At 34.2% G+C, this 19,527-nt stretch overlaps 1 pseudogene; it reads right to left on the bottom strand.

Moving 5' to 3' along the window:
• Positions 1 to 5,969: 5,969 nt before the first annotated feature.
• LOC114181093 lies at positions 5,970 to 10,671 on the bottom strand (annotated as a pseudogene).
• Between the last annotated feature and the right edge of the window lie 8,856 nt (positions 10,672 to 19,527).

Here is a 19,527-nt window from a genome sequence, read left to right as displayed (position 1 = left end):
ACGTGCGGGAAACCATGCTACGGATCACACACTGTAATGCTAGGTGGAGTTCCCAATACGAATATCATTCGTAACGTTCCAAGACTACCAAACTCGTTAGTGCTATGCCAAGGAGGGCAATCTATTTGGACTCGTTATACACGCCACAACGTACACACTCCCTCTGACAACACTTGCCTACCCGAGCCACAACTCAAGAGTTCCTCGTGTTCATCCGCCATCCCGAGCCATAACTCATGGGATGTCATTCTGAGCCACAACTCAAGGGATGCTACGTGCTTAACCCCTATCCCGAGCCATAACTCAAGGGATACGTTCTAAGCCACAACTCAAGGAACACGAATAAGCCGACCATTAAGGTATCATTGAAGCATTTTAGACCACGCACATCAACACAAGCAAAACGCAAGTCTGGCCTCTACATTATCGCTTGGCACTACTTCTGAGCCGCCAGGCGAAATTTGCTTCCAGGCCGCCTAGCGGAGGACACGTGCCGCCAAGCGCCAAACTCCTTAGAGCACACTGACTTGCAGACATTGCCTGGCGGGACGACCTCCACCGCCAAGTGCCACACGTTCAGGTTACCTTCTGAACCCATCGCTATCGCCTGACAGCTCACATATTACCATCAGGCGCCATATCAGTATTTGCGCAATATGGTTTATAGCCATCCCAACCCGTTCCTGCTCTTCATTCAAGTCATCAAGGCTCACGATGATTCATACCAGCTTCTCAAGTGGCTAATCTATTATCAAGGTTCCTACATCCATTAAGTTTAACCACCCAATTATACTAAAATTTGGCTTCCTTAAGGTCAACTTTATTCATTCATAACATATACCACACTCCACTCACATCCTAATTAGTAGTCTCATATTAAATTTCCATTCACTACTACCCAAGCATTCACCAATACTTCAGTCATAAATCTGAATCTGTCAAGGACCTGATCAAGTTTATGGACCTTCCCCACCTAGCTTGCCCAAAACCACATTATACACTATGCTACACCTTAGCCAAAACTAAGTCTCAGAATAATCAATACCATACAAGTTAGTCCGCATTCTGTAACGTCCTAGCCAGAAATTACTTATTTAAAACAAAATTTAGATAATATATGAATAACCTCATTTATTAATACTTCATTTTCCCAAAAACGCGGAAAATTTAAAAACCAAGGTCAACTCGCCAATAATAATTAAAATTGCGGTGTTCAATTATTACCAAACATAATTGTCCTAAAAAACCATTACAAAATAGTTCATGACTAAAAACTAGAAAGAAAACTCCTATAATTGATCCCCACTCCGACGTTATGTGTCGACATGCTCACCTGCATCACCATCTGCTCCCATGTAACAAGTTACATGATCATCGCCACACACACACAAATAGGTTGAGCTCAAAATAAAAATAAATAGATACAACATGATATAATTTAAAACATCTCAAACATATAATTCATATTAGTATTTCTCATTCCTCGGTTCCTCGACTTCCCATCTTTATATTAGACGTCTCTTGATTCTACACCCTTTGGGTGAGTCCACTGATCGATCTTGGCTGCACGAGTGTCTACTCGCCCCTCCGACTACAGGCCACCACCTGATAGTCCACACGCGGGAATAATTTTGCCACGGCTTCACACCGCGACACCAAGTGGAATTCCCCAAATGAACAGAAGTTCGTAGTTGTTCCCAGACTACCAAAACTCTATCAGATGCACTGAAGAGGGCAATCATTTGAAATCTCGTCGTACGAGCCACGATCTAGCACACTCCACTGGACTTCCTAAGCCACCAGGCTACAACCTAGAGTGGCCACGTGTTACCCCAATACAAGTTACACTCGTAACTGGGTCCCCAGCCAAAGCATCGCATCATGAACTTCACCTAACGTTGTGTAGGAATCCTCTTCGCGCTCCAACTCTGCACCCAAAACCGCTTGGCGCGCCTCTCGCGTCGCTAGGCAGAACCAGGTTCCAGACCGCCTGGCGGGGATCTTACACTGTCAGGCGCCACGCGCCTTACAATAGTCATGTCGCACCGTCACCGCCTGGCGGAACCAACCCTGCCGTCAGGCACCTCGTGTAGACAGTGGACACTGCCATTGTTTTAGAACTCTATCAGTAGCGCAATGCTACTGGTTTTTGGCATTTTCCTCAAGTCTTTAAGGGACCCCAAACATATAATGCATCATTCTTATATCAATCATAATATTTCAGACATAATACTATAACTAAAACTTAATATATACAAATAAGTCATGCCTAAATCAAGTATTATCATGTCTTAGCATGCTTTACTTTATTCACTAACTAGCACAAGCCACAAAATTGTCAATATTGTACCCACCATTTGCCACAACACAATTATACAGTAAATAGTACCATGCCCAAATCACCAATACACACCTAAATCATACCACGAAATGGTCAATAGTGTACATACACATTAAAACAACCCAAACGGCGAAGCATACAACCTAAACCACCTCATAGACATCAATCTCATTCATCCAAACATGTTTATAAATCAGATATGCACTTTTACACACTTCACTTAACATGTTTCTCCATTTATAGCATCATATCCCTTAACCAACCATGGTACATTCTACTTTATATTCATCCCATTACAATTAACCCATCCATAACATTTAATCAACCACACGTGGTGTCTCATTACAGCTTCCAATTAAATACAGTCTCTATCATGTTCAACACACAACTTTATATAGTTTAAAACATGTATCCCAATTATCACATACTCATACGTAATTCCTTTGATGTCCAATGCTTAAGTTTCCTTGACTTCACTTCCTCCCTTATCCTTAACATACAACTAAGTTATCCAGCATAACACCCAATACACGCAATTTCAACAGCACTTAAAATGAGCAGCAGAAATATGGTGTCGCCTAGCGACAACACAGGCGCCGCCAGGCGGTGCTTAACCAATTGAGTTCTGCCCAGATTTATTTCACTTTAGCTTTGATTCCCAAGCACCCCAAATCACAGTACCCATTTTCACACTGACATAATTCACATGCACGCATATGTTAGAGTTCATACTTTATTCATATTAACATCAATTCCATCAAACAATGCACTAATCATATACATAAATCATGCTTAATTATTTCCAACCCCATCATGAACCCTAGTCCCCATTTCATACAAGAATTAATGCATTAAACATAACCATAACATTCGCAGTCAATTATACTCATCAAAATTCACATTCACACATATGAACATCACTACGACATCGTTGAAACACAAAAAAAATCCAAAGCAACCAAGAACTGGGCACCCCAGTTCGCGTCACCTGATGGATCATTCTCCGCTGCCAGGCGATTCATGAAGAAACCCAAATAACTGGGTCTGGAGCTTGTGTTGCCTGGTGGATCACGCGTGACTGTTAGGCGGTTTTTGGAAATTTCCAGAAACCTGAGCAAACGCGAATGAATTGAAAGATTGGCATGTCCAGAAACTCAAAGCCATCACGAATACATGCAATTAAAATTAAAACATCAAATAAGAACTCCTCTAACCTGGATTCCTTGCTTAATTTGATAGTTCTAGTTACTCTTTGATCACCACTAGCCTTTGGTAATCTTCTCCAATTCCATTCCTCCTCTCACTCACCACTTAGTTGTTAGCATGAATTTTCCTCTCCTCACAGTACGTATCAATGCTAGACTCTCCCAGCCCCTTCTCTCCCCTTATTTGCTCTCTTAATCATGCCTTAATTAGAGTTAATGATGGCAAAACGAAAATTCATTTAAAAGGGTTTAAAGCTCTTGATTCACCATTAAATCATAGTTTCTGGCCCTCCTATCTGCCTCCCAATTAACTAGGGTTTTCAGGCTCTTCACATTCATGCCAAAGTAGGTTTTAACAAAAAGAAAGTTAAATTTGGTTCTACTAAGGTTTGAACCATAACCATGCCAATGTTAAATTCAATGCACAACCATTTAACCAATTCATGTTTCGTGATAATATTTATAAACCTAAAAGTTTATACTCTCTTATCACACCCAAAACATCATAAGAAAAAAAAAATTAAATAACACACGATTGACATACATGGGACTCAAACCCAAGTCCTTTCACGCAACCAAGTACTCTCAACCATTTGAGCTAGTACTTTTCCATGTCATGAAAGTTAGCATTTAATGCCATAAAGACTTCCACTACCCGAATTTATTAAATAATTATTTATTTAATTATTTAATTTTCTCGGGTCTTACACATTCAATCTCAGTCCTCCTTCGACCAACCACCTTTATACCTCTCTCGCATCACTTGGCTACTATATCCAATCAATTCTAAGTTTTAAGCTAATTACCTTAGTTCATGCATTAGAGTTCCACCTTTAACTATTCAAAAACCTCACCAAATCCATTCTTTCAGTTCCATTTAGGATTGCAACAGAACCCAACCCAATGCAGAATCCATTGCGCTGGCGCCTAGCGGAAATGCAAGCGCCGCCAAGCGGTGCATGAAGATTTGGGAAAAATTCCATTTTTCCCTACACCTGCGAATGCCAAAATTCCCAAAACACCCTACATTGATCTTTTTCCCAATCCCAACATCGAATGAAGAAATTTATATGGAGCAACCTCTGGGTTTTGTTGCTCAGGGGAGTCTTCTGGATTGGTATGTCGTCTTCACAAATCTTTATATGGCCTAAAGCAGTCTCCACGAGCCTGGTTTGGAAAATTCAATAGCGTTGTTCAACAATTTGGCATGTCTCGCAGTGAAGTGGATCATTCAGTTTTTTATCATCACTCCAGTGCTGGATATATCTACTTAATAGTATATGTTGATGACATTGTTCTCATAGGAAGTCACAACCTTGGCATCTCCCTCTTAAAGCAACATCTTTGTCGTCATTTTCAGACCAAGATCTTGAAAAACTCAGGTATTTCTTGGGTATTGAAGTAGCACAATCCAATAGTGGTATTGTCATATCTCAGAGGAAATATGCATTGGATATTTTGGAGGAAACTGGGTTAATGAATTCTAAAGCTGTAGAAACATCCATGGATCCTAATATTAAACTTCTACCTAAACAAGGGGAGGCTTTCTTAGATCATGAACAATATAGACGTTGGAAAGTTGAATTATTTACTGTTACTCATCCTGATATTTCGTTTGTTGTTAGCATGGTGATTCAATTCCTTAATTCCCCATGTGAAGAACATTGGAATGCAGTCATTTGCATATTAAAATATATCAAAAGCTCTCCTAGAAAAGGTTTACTATATGATTCCAACTCTATACAAAAGTTGTATGTTATTCAGATGCTGACTGGACAAGATCTCCTTCCGATAGAAGATCTACTTCCAAATATTGTGTCTCGATTGGTGGTAATTTGATCTCTTGGAAGAGCAAGAAACAAAGTGTTGTGGCAAGATCTAGTGCAGAAGCGAAATATGGAGCTATGGCTTTAGCCACTTGTGAACTTGTTTGGCTTAAGCAATTGCTTCAAGAATTGCAATTTAGAGATGTCACTCAAATGATATTCATATGTGACAATCAGGCTGCTCTTCACATTAGTTCTAATCATGTGTTTCATGAAAGGACCAAATACATTGAAATTGATTATCACTTCATTCGAGAAAAAACTCCTATCCGGGACATCAAGACCGATTTTGTCAACTCAAGTGATCAATTAGCAGATATTTTCACTAAGTCTCTTCGAGGACCTAGAATTGATTATCTTTGTAACAAGCTTGGTACATACGATTTGTATGCACCAGCTTGAGAGAGAGTGTTTGTTAGATGATATAGTATTTTGTTTAGTAGTTGGACTCAGCCCATTATGTATTTCTGGATTTGGCTCATTATCATTATAAATAAATTATCCTTTGTGTAGGATTTATACAAGGGAGATTAATCCCAAAATCTCTTTTTTCATCTTATTTTACAAATGTCATAAATCAGTATTTACTTTTATTGATAATAATAAACATGCTAAATATACTACTTTAATGCTCTATTTACAAGAATTTTGTTCGTTACAAAGTATCGGCCATAGGCTAAACAAGTAATTACATAGTAAATTCCAAAGCAATTAAAGGACAAATAAATATGAAATATAGCTGGAGTCGACAAATGGAACAGACAGATTAACAACCGCACTTCTCAATACTCTTTTTGCAACAATCATTCAATAAACACGAAGAAGCTTTCAGGTGACAAACGAAATGAGAAACAGACAAATTCAATCAAGGACGTTCCTTCATGTTATCTTCTCTATAAGCTTTGGCTTTCTCAATGGACTTCATGGCTTCTTCAAAAGATTTCTGAGTACAAAATAAATTTTAGTGCCAAGGAACAATTCGGTATCTCTGCACTTAATGTTAACATGGACGCTTAAAAATGACACAGAAAATTTACAAGAATCGATTGCTAATTGTTTTATACACGTAAGCAATTACTTCAATGGGTTGATTTCTTCCAATTCCAACTCTCTTCTATTTTCTACTCATAACTAAAACGATTCATGTTAGTTTGTCAAAAGAGTATTTACAAGTTAGATTTGGCTAGCGAATCCAATCAAATTTGACAAAATTAGTGTACGTTGAAATGGGTTATTGGTAGAAACATAGCTCTTCGAGGACAGAACCTCAAGAATATGGAATATGGGAAAGAGATAATATGATATATTTTTCCTCCCCGCCATGAATCGTCCAAGGAAAAAGGCTCTATAAGAGAAGCAACATATTCCATACGAGAATTCTAACAATAATGCAATAGCAATATTTATTTTTAGCTGAGTAATTCATTTTCTAGGAGCTTCTTAAGTATAGGATTAAGTCAAGTTCATTTCCTTGGTTGAATAGTGTTCCTTTTGGGCCTTTCAGTGTTCTGTCAGTCGCTTGGTTATCTGTTTTGAGCTCTTTCATATATAATATGATAAATTAATAATCATAACACTATAAAAAATTATTTATAACATTATAAATATTAAATTATTATGTTATTTATATATATTTTAAAATAATTTTATATAATTTTATGTGAATTAAATTCTTATGATTTTATTATTCGAGTTTACGAAATTCTTATAAGTTCATGTAAATTCTCGACTTTGACAACCTTGTCAACTTGGATTCTTCCTTTTGGTCTCTCTCCTCACTAGTTTTTTGGTCTCTCTCCTCACTAGTGATAATATCTCCCTCCTCATTCACCATTCATAGCCTCCAAAAACTATCAACCTTAATTGTCATTCTGCACAATATAACTGATGGTATTTTTCACCACACCTGAAGCATAGTCCATGTGCCTTATGGTTCATTAATTCGGAATAAGGAAGACGTTTCGACCTCTATTATGTTTAGACGTAGAAATTATCCTTGTTGGCACGTTGCACCTGTGAACCAACAACTCACAACCCTCTTTAGGCCACACTTTCGTTTGAGAATCCTTTGGATTGGACTTTAACACTTGGGCCCAATCCTACCCCCATCTTGCTTGGGCTATAACTCGACCCGATACCACCCCTATCCGGACTATCTGTCCCCTAATTACGACTCCCTCTCCCCACTCGTGCCCCAACTCCTCTACGACTTTGTTCTCCATATAATTCAACTTCGACGTTCCTCCCGATGCGTATCGCCTGCAAGCGGTTGAATAGATTGAAAGTGCAAACACACCGTCTCTGGTCGAAGTCCACCAACGAAATATCTCAAGTATTGTTCCTCCGACAAGCATTGTACTTGGGAAGAAATAAATTCGAACTCTTATAGGTATTAATTACACTACACTTCCTGTTTGATTTAAGTCCTTAAGCTCCTCAAGCTCCTCGTAAAGATTGTCACTCCGACCACCCTATATCTCCCAATCAACTCATGTTTCAACTTCATCCAGGTCAATTCCTAACCAGAGTCATGGAGGAGATTGAACCAATAGATAGTGCCCCCTCCATGCTCATCTTGGCCAATCTCACCTTCATTTCCTTAATCCACCCTGAACCTCAAAATTTGTCTATATGTGACTAATCTAGCCTACAGGATCGGTTTCGTTGAATAAAAGCAACTCTACCTTCTTCGTTGTCATCCTATCCTCTAGTAACGTTTCCGTTTTTGAAAACAACGAACCTCGACGCTTTTCCCTATGTGCCATATGCAATCTAGCAAATTCCTCCAACATGAATTGACAGAACTCCACAAACAACTGACGCATTGAAGCCTCCATTGCCGTCAAATGCTCCTCCAATGCATCCACTCTATCTGACATCTTTGGGGCATGGAAAATGGTAAGCACGCTAGCTCTCCTAGAAATGATCCGGCAGGTTGGACCAACGATAGACTTATGAAAGAAAAATCGGTCAGAAACAGAAAAGAATCAAATAGCATATTGAAAATTGTATTATTGAATATATGTGAAGAGATAGCTCTCCTTCCTTAACAAATTCTCCGTACTTCCTTCTCTTTCCCCCTCTCAAATACTTAAATTTACACTAATTCAAGATCCCTTGCCACGTCACTACCCTCCTAACTAATTAACATCTACTTTCTTTCTTCTAGAATAAACTTTCTAGACTTTGGACCTTACACTAACCCAGTCTTCTCCAGTACCTTTTTCATGCTGTATCAGTCCATCCTCAACTGTTCTATCACATTCCACCAGAAATCTACTATAATGACTCTTGATTTCATAGTTTTGAATCATCTTATTGTCGTTATGTTCTACGATTTGTGGTAAATGACTCAATAGCTATTTGTGCCAGAAATCAATTTGTATATGAGACAGTTACATCTTTTATGCAGGATTTATTACTTGAATAAACAATTTTTAACATTGACAAAAAAATCATGACTCAATACCGAGAAAACATTCATGCTTATGGATCAATTATGTATGACAATATAAGAACTTACACAACGAACCATGATAGAAAATGAAATAAAGGCTATGATTAACATGTGATATTGTATAGAAAAATTGGATGGCTAAGAAAATTAAAATCTTACCCCAGAATTCTGCATTCTCCATAAGGATTCTCGGCTTGAATCAATGACAACTATCCCGCATAATATAGCCCTGGGCAAGAACTAACATTAATTTATTGAAAATATTTTTATATTAAATGTCTCTTAACACTTGATAGTTAATCACAAATGAAAAAAAAAGAGGGTGATAATTCCCCATCCTTTTGCGTTATCTATCCTCAACCATGCATATATATCTAGATACAGCTCATTTATGCTCAGTCTAATAGGAACTTGAGTATCATGAGGTACCTAAGTACCACATCGACTTGGTGGAGTATGTAAGTGCTTGATCATCCCTCTTTAACAGTTAGCTTCCGGTGGGTTCCCCATGTGCTTGAGTACTTATTGATTGGTAGCAAGGTTGGTTGCCGATGTCTCAGAAAGGGCTACCAACAAAGGTTCTGACGGTGGAGGGTTCTAACCAATGGGAAGTTGAAGTGTCTTAGAGAGAAAGCCGCCTAGGACAGTGCTACGATTGTGAATTGGGTATATGGAATGTTTAACTTCCACATTGAGTAGTATGGGATACTCAGTGAAGTATTTTGAGTGTTTGGTTATCCCTCCTTAATAGTTAGCTTCTAAGGGTGTGTTCTCATGTGCTTGGGTACATGACCCAGACACAACTAGTTCTTAGGTTCTTCTATCATCATGTATCTTAAATTCAAATATCAAATGTCCAGGTATAGGTCACTACATATCACAGGAAAAAAATAGTTGAAGTAAGGAAGATAAGCATAATATATCCAAAAGAATTAAAATTTTAAGGAGAGTAGATTGAGTTATTTTCAAGATGTACATTGATATATTATATAAAGATGAATAGCATGAAAATATTTAAACTTGAACAACCATCATATATATATATATATATATATATATATATATATATATATATATATATATATATATATATATATATATATATAATGTAACCATTATATATAAAATAAACACAAAAGATTACATAAAACCAACTCATGTAAGAAGTTACGGTAGGTTATTTAACAATCAAACTCTGAATCAATAATCTCTTGCATCTTGTAGATCTTCCTAGCATCAAATTTTAACTCGAACGAACAGCAATTAACAAGTAAAATCATGAGGTAAAAGGAAAGTGAATTACGCTGCGAAGCCGAGATAGAGAATTGAAGACCGCCCCGTCAAAATTCGAAGAGCCATTTCAAAATTGGAAGCTAAGCCACCACCACCACCAGACCCAGGTTTGTACTCGTACCTGCTCCCGCTCCTACTGTATCCGTAGCTGTACTGAGAATAGTGGTTGCTTCTGCCGGGGTCGCCCGAGCTCCGCCGGAAATTGTAGTCGGCTCGCTTTCGGTCATCCATAAGGACCTCGTAGGCCTCCGATACCTGCTTAAATCGAATTGTGCATTTTCCCTAATGGCCCTCGGTGATTGGGAATGCTTGTCCGGGTGAAAACTGAAAAGCTAATTTCTTGAAAGCGGTTTTGATTTCCTCCTTGGTCGCGGTTTGGTGCAAGCCGAGAACCCTGTAGTGATCCATTTCGCTGACCGAATTGGGATTGAGCTTGTTTCCGTTTTTGTTGATTGCTAGGGTTTAAGGAATTTTCCTCCCCTCTAGTGTTAATTTTCTCCGAGAAGTGGCGAAGGAGACGTACAGGAAGAGGTTCTTCCGGTTTAGAAGATTGGGAGTTTGTTATTCATGGCTTGAAGGATCACGACGAATCGTGGTAGTGTGCCCGCTGCTTTCTTTGATAGATAAGTTTAAGATGTTTTTATTAACGTTTTTATTCTCTAATTTTATTTGAATGGTTTAATTATTCGGATGGTACTCACTTTAATATAAGTGTATCAATTTGATATTGTTTTTAAAAAAAATGTTAATTGCATCCGAACTTTTTAAAAAGTGCTGCAATCAGATCTAGTTCAGACGGAGTTGAGTCGTTAGTCAACGTGACACGTATCAGTACGTGATTTTTTTTTCTTTTTTTTTTTTGAATTTTTTGAATTTTTAAAAAAAATCAAATTTTTTTGAAAAAATAAATAAAAATGCTAAGCGTCAAGTCCCTGTATGTGACACGTGTCAGTGTCACTATGTCATTATGTTGATTTCGATTTAGTCCGCGTATATGTCTTTTGGTTTCAATTTAGTACCTACTTATGTGTATCTAATTCAATCTTGACCTAATTTTTTTTAATAATTAAAATCCATTTTTTTATAAAATTAAAAGTAATTAAGTATAAAATTTTTACAAAATTAAGTATTTAATATTTATATTAAATTTAGTGGTAAAAGTCATTTTATTAAGTCATTTTTTAATAAAAAAAATAGTATAACATTCGACAAATAGATAAAGTGATTTGATATATAAGTTTAAATAGGAATTAGTTTTATGTAAAATGTAAAAATAAAATAATTTGAATATTTAGATAAAGTGATTTGATATATAATTTTTTTTTAAAATTTAACATGTATATATAAGTTGTAATTAAGTTTAATTACTAATTTGGTCTCAAATTTGAAAGAGACCAAATTGCTTCATTTAACAAAAAAGATAGGACCAAATTTGATCAAAATTATAAATAAGGGACTAAATTGAAAACAAATGCTGTCAACTGACAATAACATACAGATGACAGTGCACGGATAAGACGTTAACATCAATTTAACGAAAATGACTAAATTCAACATTTTTAAGAAAATTGGAGGACTAAATTGAATAAATGAAAATTAGGAATCTTTTTAAAAATTCGAATAAATTAGGGGACCAAATTCGGTATTAAGCCTTTTATTAAAACTATTAAACTAACCCGTCCTTTTGCACGGGTGTTGTATTTTTTTATATTTTGTATGTTAAAATTATAAAGTAGTAAAATATTATATAATGCATATTATAAAATTAGCTTATGTTTTTGTAAATGTCATTATTAAAGTAATAAAGTAGTAAATCTAAGTGATATGATAATAATTTAGTTTTAAATATAATAAATAAATTGATATTACAATATTTAATTAATTTTATGAAATAATTATGATAGTCTCTCATCCGAGCATGTACACATAGTTTTTTTTTTCAATTCTTTTAGCATAATAATATAAATGTTATTATATTTATTTAATCTTTAAAATACTAATAATTATATTAATATAATTATAAGTTATAAATTTTTAAAAGATTAAAAAATATATTAGCAAAAGTATTTAGTATAATAACGTTTTTATAATTAAAAAACAACATTTCTAACACTATGAATCGTAATTGTAACGTCCCATTTAATTTATAAACGCAATTAAAGGAAACGCTACACATAGCAGGAACTAGTTGAAAGGTCAACAGATGAAGTAGAGTACTAAGCATAAATAATACATGGGCCAAGCCTTAAAGAAAAACCCATCAAGAATAAGATCTAGTCTACGCGGACTATGCAGCAGAACTATCACCACCACTTTGCCCACAGGTGTTCCTCGCATCTGCTCACACCAACAAGTTGATGATCATCGCAAGAGAGAGTACCACACACAGAACACACAACAACAAAAGTAGGGTAAGCTAAAGCACAAAAGATTTCATCCATCAAATCAGATATAATTTCACAATATCATACACTCAATTCAACCAAGCATGTTATGACTTGTCAGGCAATACACTAGGACTCGACTCGACTCATCCGGATACGTATAGCCTGGTCGGATTCAGCGGATGCTTGCACTTGTGGTGGATACCTCTGCTCACCCCGAGTTGCTCACCCCGAGCTATGTGTTACAAATGTTACGATGAATCAATTTCCCTAACCACAAGGTTAGCCCTTAATGAATTTCAGGCCTCCTGCTACTCTCACCACAGGAATCAGTCCGCTCTAAGTGAGACTAACAGGCTCCTTAGAGTGTCAGGATGCAATCCTTACTTGAATCCTTACCTAGTTATACAGATGGGGCACACCATAGACACCCACTAACAAGGGCCATGGAATTACGTCCTGACCACTGAAGCACGACCCTAAGACCCCGCCTAGAGGTCTCAAGGATTTACGCACTGACACGAACCAAGCATAAATCAACAATACGAGAACACTAATCATGCTTACAATTTCATACCACCCTCTAAAAATAATTCCGCATTCATATCACATGTTGAATCCTTACTACTGGTCATTACCACCCCATGAGTGTAGGGCCTCATCTCATATCAAGCATGTCCCATCATTCCAACTCACTCATTAATTTCACATGCTAAGTTCCCACAATATCCATCATTCACCATTATGAATTTTGTCACGCATACATAGCAACCCATTATATGTATATATGTATATCATCATAACAATCATACCCAAACAATTACCAAGCATCCAAGAACAACCAAGCAACCAAACAAAGCATTGTCCGCTCAGCCCCTCGCTCAGGCTGAAGGGTCTCGCTTAGGCGAGACGTTCTCGCTAAGGCGAATCCCCTTCGCCTAGGCGAGGGCTCGAAAGAGGACCAGGAACCAACACGGGATCTCGCTTAGGCGAGACCCCTCTCGCCTGGGCGAGATACTCGCTCGCTCAAAATAATGAGCGGGTCGCCTGAGAGACCTTTCGCATAATGGGGTCTGGGCGAGTCCCTATTCATCTCGCCTAGGCGAGACTGGGTTGCTTGGGCGAGATTAGCAGGTCTCACCATTGTTTTCCTGCAATAGTTACCCACGCCAGCCCAAACCACATATATCATACATTCACAACTATCACAACATCACACCAGCCACATAACCTCAAAACAACAGTTGCATGACAAGAAAGAAACGAACACGAGAATGAGCCAGAGCTTCCCTACTTGGAAATGGGTTTGTACGGGACTTTGACACTAAATCAAGGAGCACAACAATCTAGAACCCGACTCGCAAACTGGAACAGCGGGTAAAACGAGTTAATATAGAGTTTCCCACTATGATACGAAACTATACTAGACAGAGGCGATAAGGAGAAAAAGTGCTTACGTGAGCAGAACAATGGCCAAGCTAGACGTGAATCTGAAGAACGTTGGAACCCTAGTAGAAGACGACAGCAACAATAGCTCTCGGAAGTGGGGTTTCCATTTTACAAAAAGTGAGCTTAGGTTAGGGTTTGGGGCGGACTAGGTCTGTTTTCCCTTTCTAGGCCAGCCCTAAGGCCCAATGGTTAAGACAGCCCTAAGAAATGGGCAAAATGGAAGTGGGCCTTACAGTAATAATGTTAATAATAATAATAATAATTATAATGATATCAATAATAACAAACTAATTATTTATGCTATAAATATTAATGTTAATGTTGATACTAAGGGTAATGTAAACGATAATATCCATAATTATATAAAGATATACATCAACAACAAAACAAAAAGAAATGACAAGTAATTGAAATATGATCTTGTAGTAAATAAAATTAAGAGGTGTGTCTATCTATAATAGTAATAATACAATTATAATAATGTCTTGTAGTGGTAAATAATATTAATAATAATAATAACAATAATAATGATAATAAAACAACTACATATATAAAGAGATACACATATTTTATGTCCTCTTTATTTTTATAATTTTATCCTCTTAATTATTATTTGTTAAATTTAATAATTCTTAATGATAAAAAATTATTTGCCAAATTTATCATTTTACTAATTTTAGTAACTATTTTTTTTTTAATTCAAATAATTACACAGGGATAAAATGAATAACAAACAATAAAAATTACAAGTAGTTGAGATATGATCCCGTAGTAAATAAAAGTAAAATATGTGTCTAACTATAATAATAATATATAATACAACTATAATTATATCGTGTAGTGATAAAATAATAATAATAATAATAATAATAATATTATTATTATTATTATTATTAATATTATTATTATTAATAATACAACTGCACATATAAAGAGATAAACATCTTTGATGTCCTTTTTTGTTTTTTCAATTTTATCCTCTTAATTATTATATTTTAAATTTAAATAATTATTTTAAATTATGATCTTTGATATTATTAGTATTATTTTCTGTTTATTATTTTACTAAATTTAGTAACTATTTTTTTGAATTTTATTCAAATGTAAAGATAAATTAACAACCAAACAAATAAAAGAGTAAATTGAATCATGATCGTACATAACATGTAAGAGTAAAATGTGACCATAGTAATAAATAATAATAATAATAATAATAATAATAATATATAATGATATAATAGTAATAATAATAATAGTAGTAATAATAATAATATAACAATAATAATAGAAATACTTATGTTAACAATAATGATAATAATGCTTAAAGGTGATAATAATAATGATAATAATAATTATACTTGATAACAATAATGATAATAATAATTACAGTTAATAATAAAATAATATAATAATTATAATTATAGTTAGAGTTAGGGAGGACAATAGGTTAGGTATAGATAGTAACTACTCGCAACCTGATCCGAAAAAAAAAAAAATTACTTGTTACCCACCCGTTTACCCGTTGGGTACATGCTTAAAAAATCTGTGGATTTTATTGTAGGTACCCATGAATACTTGTATACCTGCGAATATTTAAAAAAAAATATTTTATAAATTTTTAAAAAACAGTAAAATTATATTAAATTTTAATTTTAATTAAATTTAAGCTAATAAAATATAATTTTAATTATAACTAAAATTAACTTAATAAAATATAAATTAAATTTTAATTTTAGTTTTTTGCAGGGTATCCATGGGTACAGGTAGTATGATACCCGCATCCGATCCATTTATAAGTAGGTATCAAAATACCAGCTACCTTCTACCCGTATCCGGAATGAATTTATTTGCGGATACTCCGGGTGCGGGTATTTTTGTCATCCCAAGTTAGAATTGATAATAATAATAATAATAATTATAGTTATAATTGATAATAATAATAATAATAATAATAATATAAAAATAAATAATAAATATCAAGAAATTAGGTTATGTTGTTGTATATATTATTAAAGTAATGAAGTAGTAAATCTAAGTGATATGACAATAATTACAATTTTAAATATAATAAATAAAATTGATATCACAATATGGTGCAATTAATATATTTTATGAAATAATTATAATAGCATGTGACCCGTGTGCACAATTTTGTTTTTTTTTCAAATCTTTTTAGAATTTATAACAATATATAAAGAGATTCCCTCTTTTATGTCCATATTTTAAAATTCCAATTTTACCCTTTAAAATATAATTATTTATTAAATTTTTGAAAATTGATCGTTATTTTTACAAGCTTTTTATAAAATTGTCTATCTCTGTTTTTTCTCATTTTTCCTATTTATCAACAATTATTCTCTCATCTTTTTAATATATTTCACTTTATTTTTAATAAATATAGTTTTATTTTATATATTAACTTAATAACATTACAATATCATCACCTACTAATATAATATCACCCATGTTTAAAAATGTGTACACCATGCGCGATAACACAAGCGCGATATTGTGCTTGTGTTTACGGTAGTTATTATGTAATTGTTTTCTTTCTTCATGGGTGTTATTTCTCTCAATTTATTTTATTTATTTTCTTAGGGCGATAAGAAATACAAACAGGATACTTACCTATTTTACCATTATTAGCGCGCTTGTGTGTACGTATTTTTTAAATATGAATGATAGTATGTTAGTAGGTGATAATAGTGTAATGTTATTAAGTTAATATATAAATAAAGTGAAATGAATAGAGAAATTAATTATTGATGAATAAAAAAGATAAACAATTTTATAGAAATAGGTAAAATAATCTTAATTTAAAAAAATTAATAAATAATTATATTGTAAAGGGTAGAATTGGTATTATGAAATATGGACACAAAAGTGGAATCTCTTTATAAATGGTTAAAGGGGATTAAATAATAGTGTCATGGAGAAAATATATCCACAAATAAAAAACATAGTATCTAACAATATATAAAGAGATGCCCTCTTTTATGTCCACATTTTGATATTCCCATTTTACCCTTAATTATTATTTTTAAAATTAATTATTTTATAAATAATTTACTTTTAATTGTTATTTTAAAACCTTTTTTTTGTTTTTACGGTTAAGTTCAAAACTTATTTCATGTACATATTTTATTTTTAAAATTTTACATAAAAAAATATTTTAATAATTAGATATATATATATATATATATATATATTTATTATTCATCTAAACTTAATTTTTTATGAATTAAGAAAATGCGAACACGCACAATAACACCTGTGTGTTCGCTAGTAAAAGAATGATAATAATAATAATATTAAATAAAATAATAATAATTAATAATAATAGAAAGTCCTCCCTAGCCTTTGTTGAAAACTCTCCACACTATGCTTTCTTTAATGGTATACACAGGACTCGAACCCAAGTCCCCTCAACACACCTAAGTTTTTCTCAACCACTTAAGCTAGTACTATTCTTTGTCTTCTCTCTCTACATTAATTAACTTAGAGATTCCCTCCCTTTCATTTATTACTATAAGATCCCACTACCCGCATTTATATTAAATAAATATTTATGTATTTATTTAATTTTCCCAAGTCTTACAAAATACACTTGTTCTGACTCTAAGATGACTGAAAGTGGTCCATAGAGGCATAACACACTTGAATCTTACCTTTGAATGTTTAGTTCTTTTAGGTGAATTGTAGGCATAACATAGTTTGATTTATTGAATTCTAACTTGCTTTCTTAGTTGTAAGTGTAGCTACTGCTTGAGAAGGGAGCTGTTGGAAGGGAATTGGTTGTGAGAAGATGCTATTATGATGAATATTGAAGCGAAGCTCAAGCCGTACAAGGCTAGCACGTGAAAGACCATTGGATCAGTGAATTTGGAGTTGCTATGAGCCAGTTGGATTCAGTCACCCATTATAGTAGGTCATGAAGGTTGAAGCATCACCAAACACACGAAAATAAATTGAAGTGAGTTGTGACAACTATTGGAAGACTTGCCACCCAAGTTTTAAGTGAGATTGCAAAGTAGTTAGGACAAAATAGCTTAGTTTAGTTAGTTATTGAAATTGTTAGAACTAGTAGTAGGTTCTTAATATGTTTTTTGTGGCTCCAAAAACACATTCAATAGAGAATTACATACACACACCATTCACAATTCATACCATCACACTACTAACAATTCATTTGAACCACCATACACCATACATACATTCATTCCATCACAATTTTTTCTCTGTTTTCTAGCTTTTTGCTACGTTTTGGACAATTCGTGAAGTTACTTTTGGTGTGATTCATTCCATTTCACTGAACCAATTGTTGTAAGAATGTTCTTCTTCAATAGATTCATGTATTCTGTGCAATTCCACATTTATCTGCTACGATCTTCCATTTCTTTTGCTAAACTAAACCTATGACGCAAAAAAGCTTTGGTTAAGTGAATTTGATATGCTTCAACACTGAAATTAAGATGAAGTCTTCTTAAATTTCTGAAGATGCAAGGTCGTCATACTTATATATCAAATGTCTTTTAATTTAGGATCAATCATTACATAAACCATGCCTCTTGAATCACAAAATTCAGTTCTGCAAAAGCGCACACTGTCACACACGGTTACATTCACATTTGATTTTCGACTTCGATGATCTCATTTTTCTTTTGTTCGTTTCTCATTTGTAATATGTGATGTTTATGAACCATTTGCACACTCAATTCACCAAGCATTACATCCAATTCATCGTTCACGCATTAGTTCGTTATTTCCGTTAGTTAGGGTTCGTCAATTGGGATTTTGCGTTTCACTTCATTGTTTCATGTGATTTTTGTTCCTATGTTCAATAAAGACCATTTCAAATTGTTCTACATCATTACATTTTCATTTCACGCATTAGATTTTGAGTTTTAATGTTGCCCTGTATCCACACACATGAGGGCTCTTGGGAAGTTTTTCAGATATTTTATTCTTGCATACGTGAGTGTTAACTTGATTCTAGTGGTTTCCTAGAGTTCCAATTAGGTATTAGAAGCATTATGCATAATTAGATTGCATTATGATTCTCACATTGCATAATCACACACACATACACACACAGTTAGTTTTAACATTTCATCAAATACTTTAGGTGCATCTAGTTCATTTATGCATTTCATCGAACAATTTGCATTTGCACACATTCATGGCATTTTAAGTTCGTTTCAGCTTTAGTTTTAATAGAATTTATTAGATTTCCTCCCTTTTCATAAGACATGTTCAATAAATCAATCATTTCCCTTGCCTATCGTTTAGATTGATCTTCGATTGTCCACTTGGTCCATTAGTTAATTTTAAATGAGGAAATCGAGTTTTGATTAAATCTTTACGTGGCAAGAATTTTATCAATTGCAGCCAAATTTTTGCTTTTCCAAATAAGGTAAATGGAATAATCCTAGATAATTTTCCTCCTCATCTTCTCTTAATATTCCCATGGTGCCATACAATTCATAGAAGGTTGCGAGATGATTGTAGGGGTCTTCATTGTCGAAACCTCTATACTAATTTGCAGTTATAAGTGACAATAAGGCAAGTTTCA

The sequence above is a fragment of the Vigna unguiculata genome, chromosome 4 (assembly GCF_004118075.2).
Source record: "Vigna unguiculata cultivar IT97K-499-35 chromosome 4, ASM411807v1, whole genome shotgun sequence".
Lineage (NCBI taxonomy): Eukaryota > Viridiplantae > Streptophyta > Magnoliopsida > Fabales > Fabaceae > Vigna > Vigna unguiculata.
Note: the sequence above shows the minus strand (reverse complement) of the source record. Positions and strands in the feature narration are given on the sequence as shown.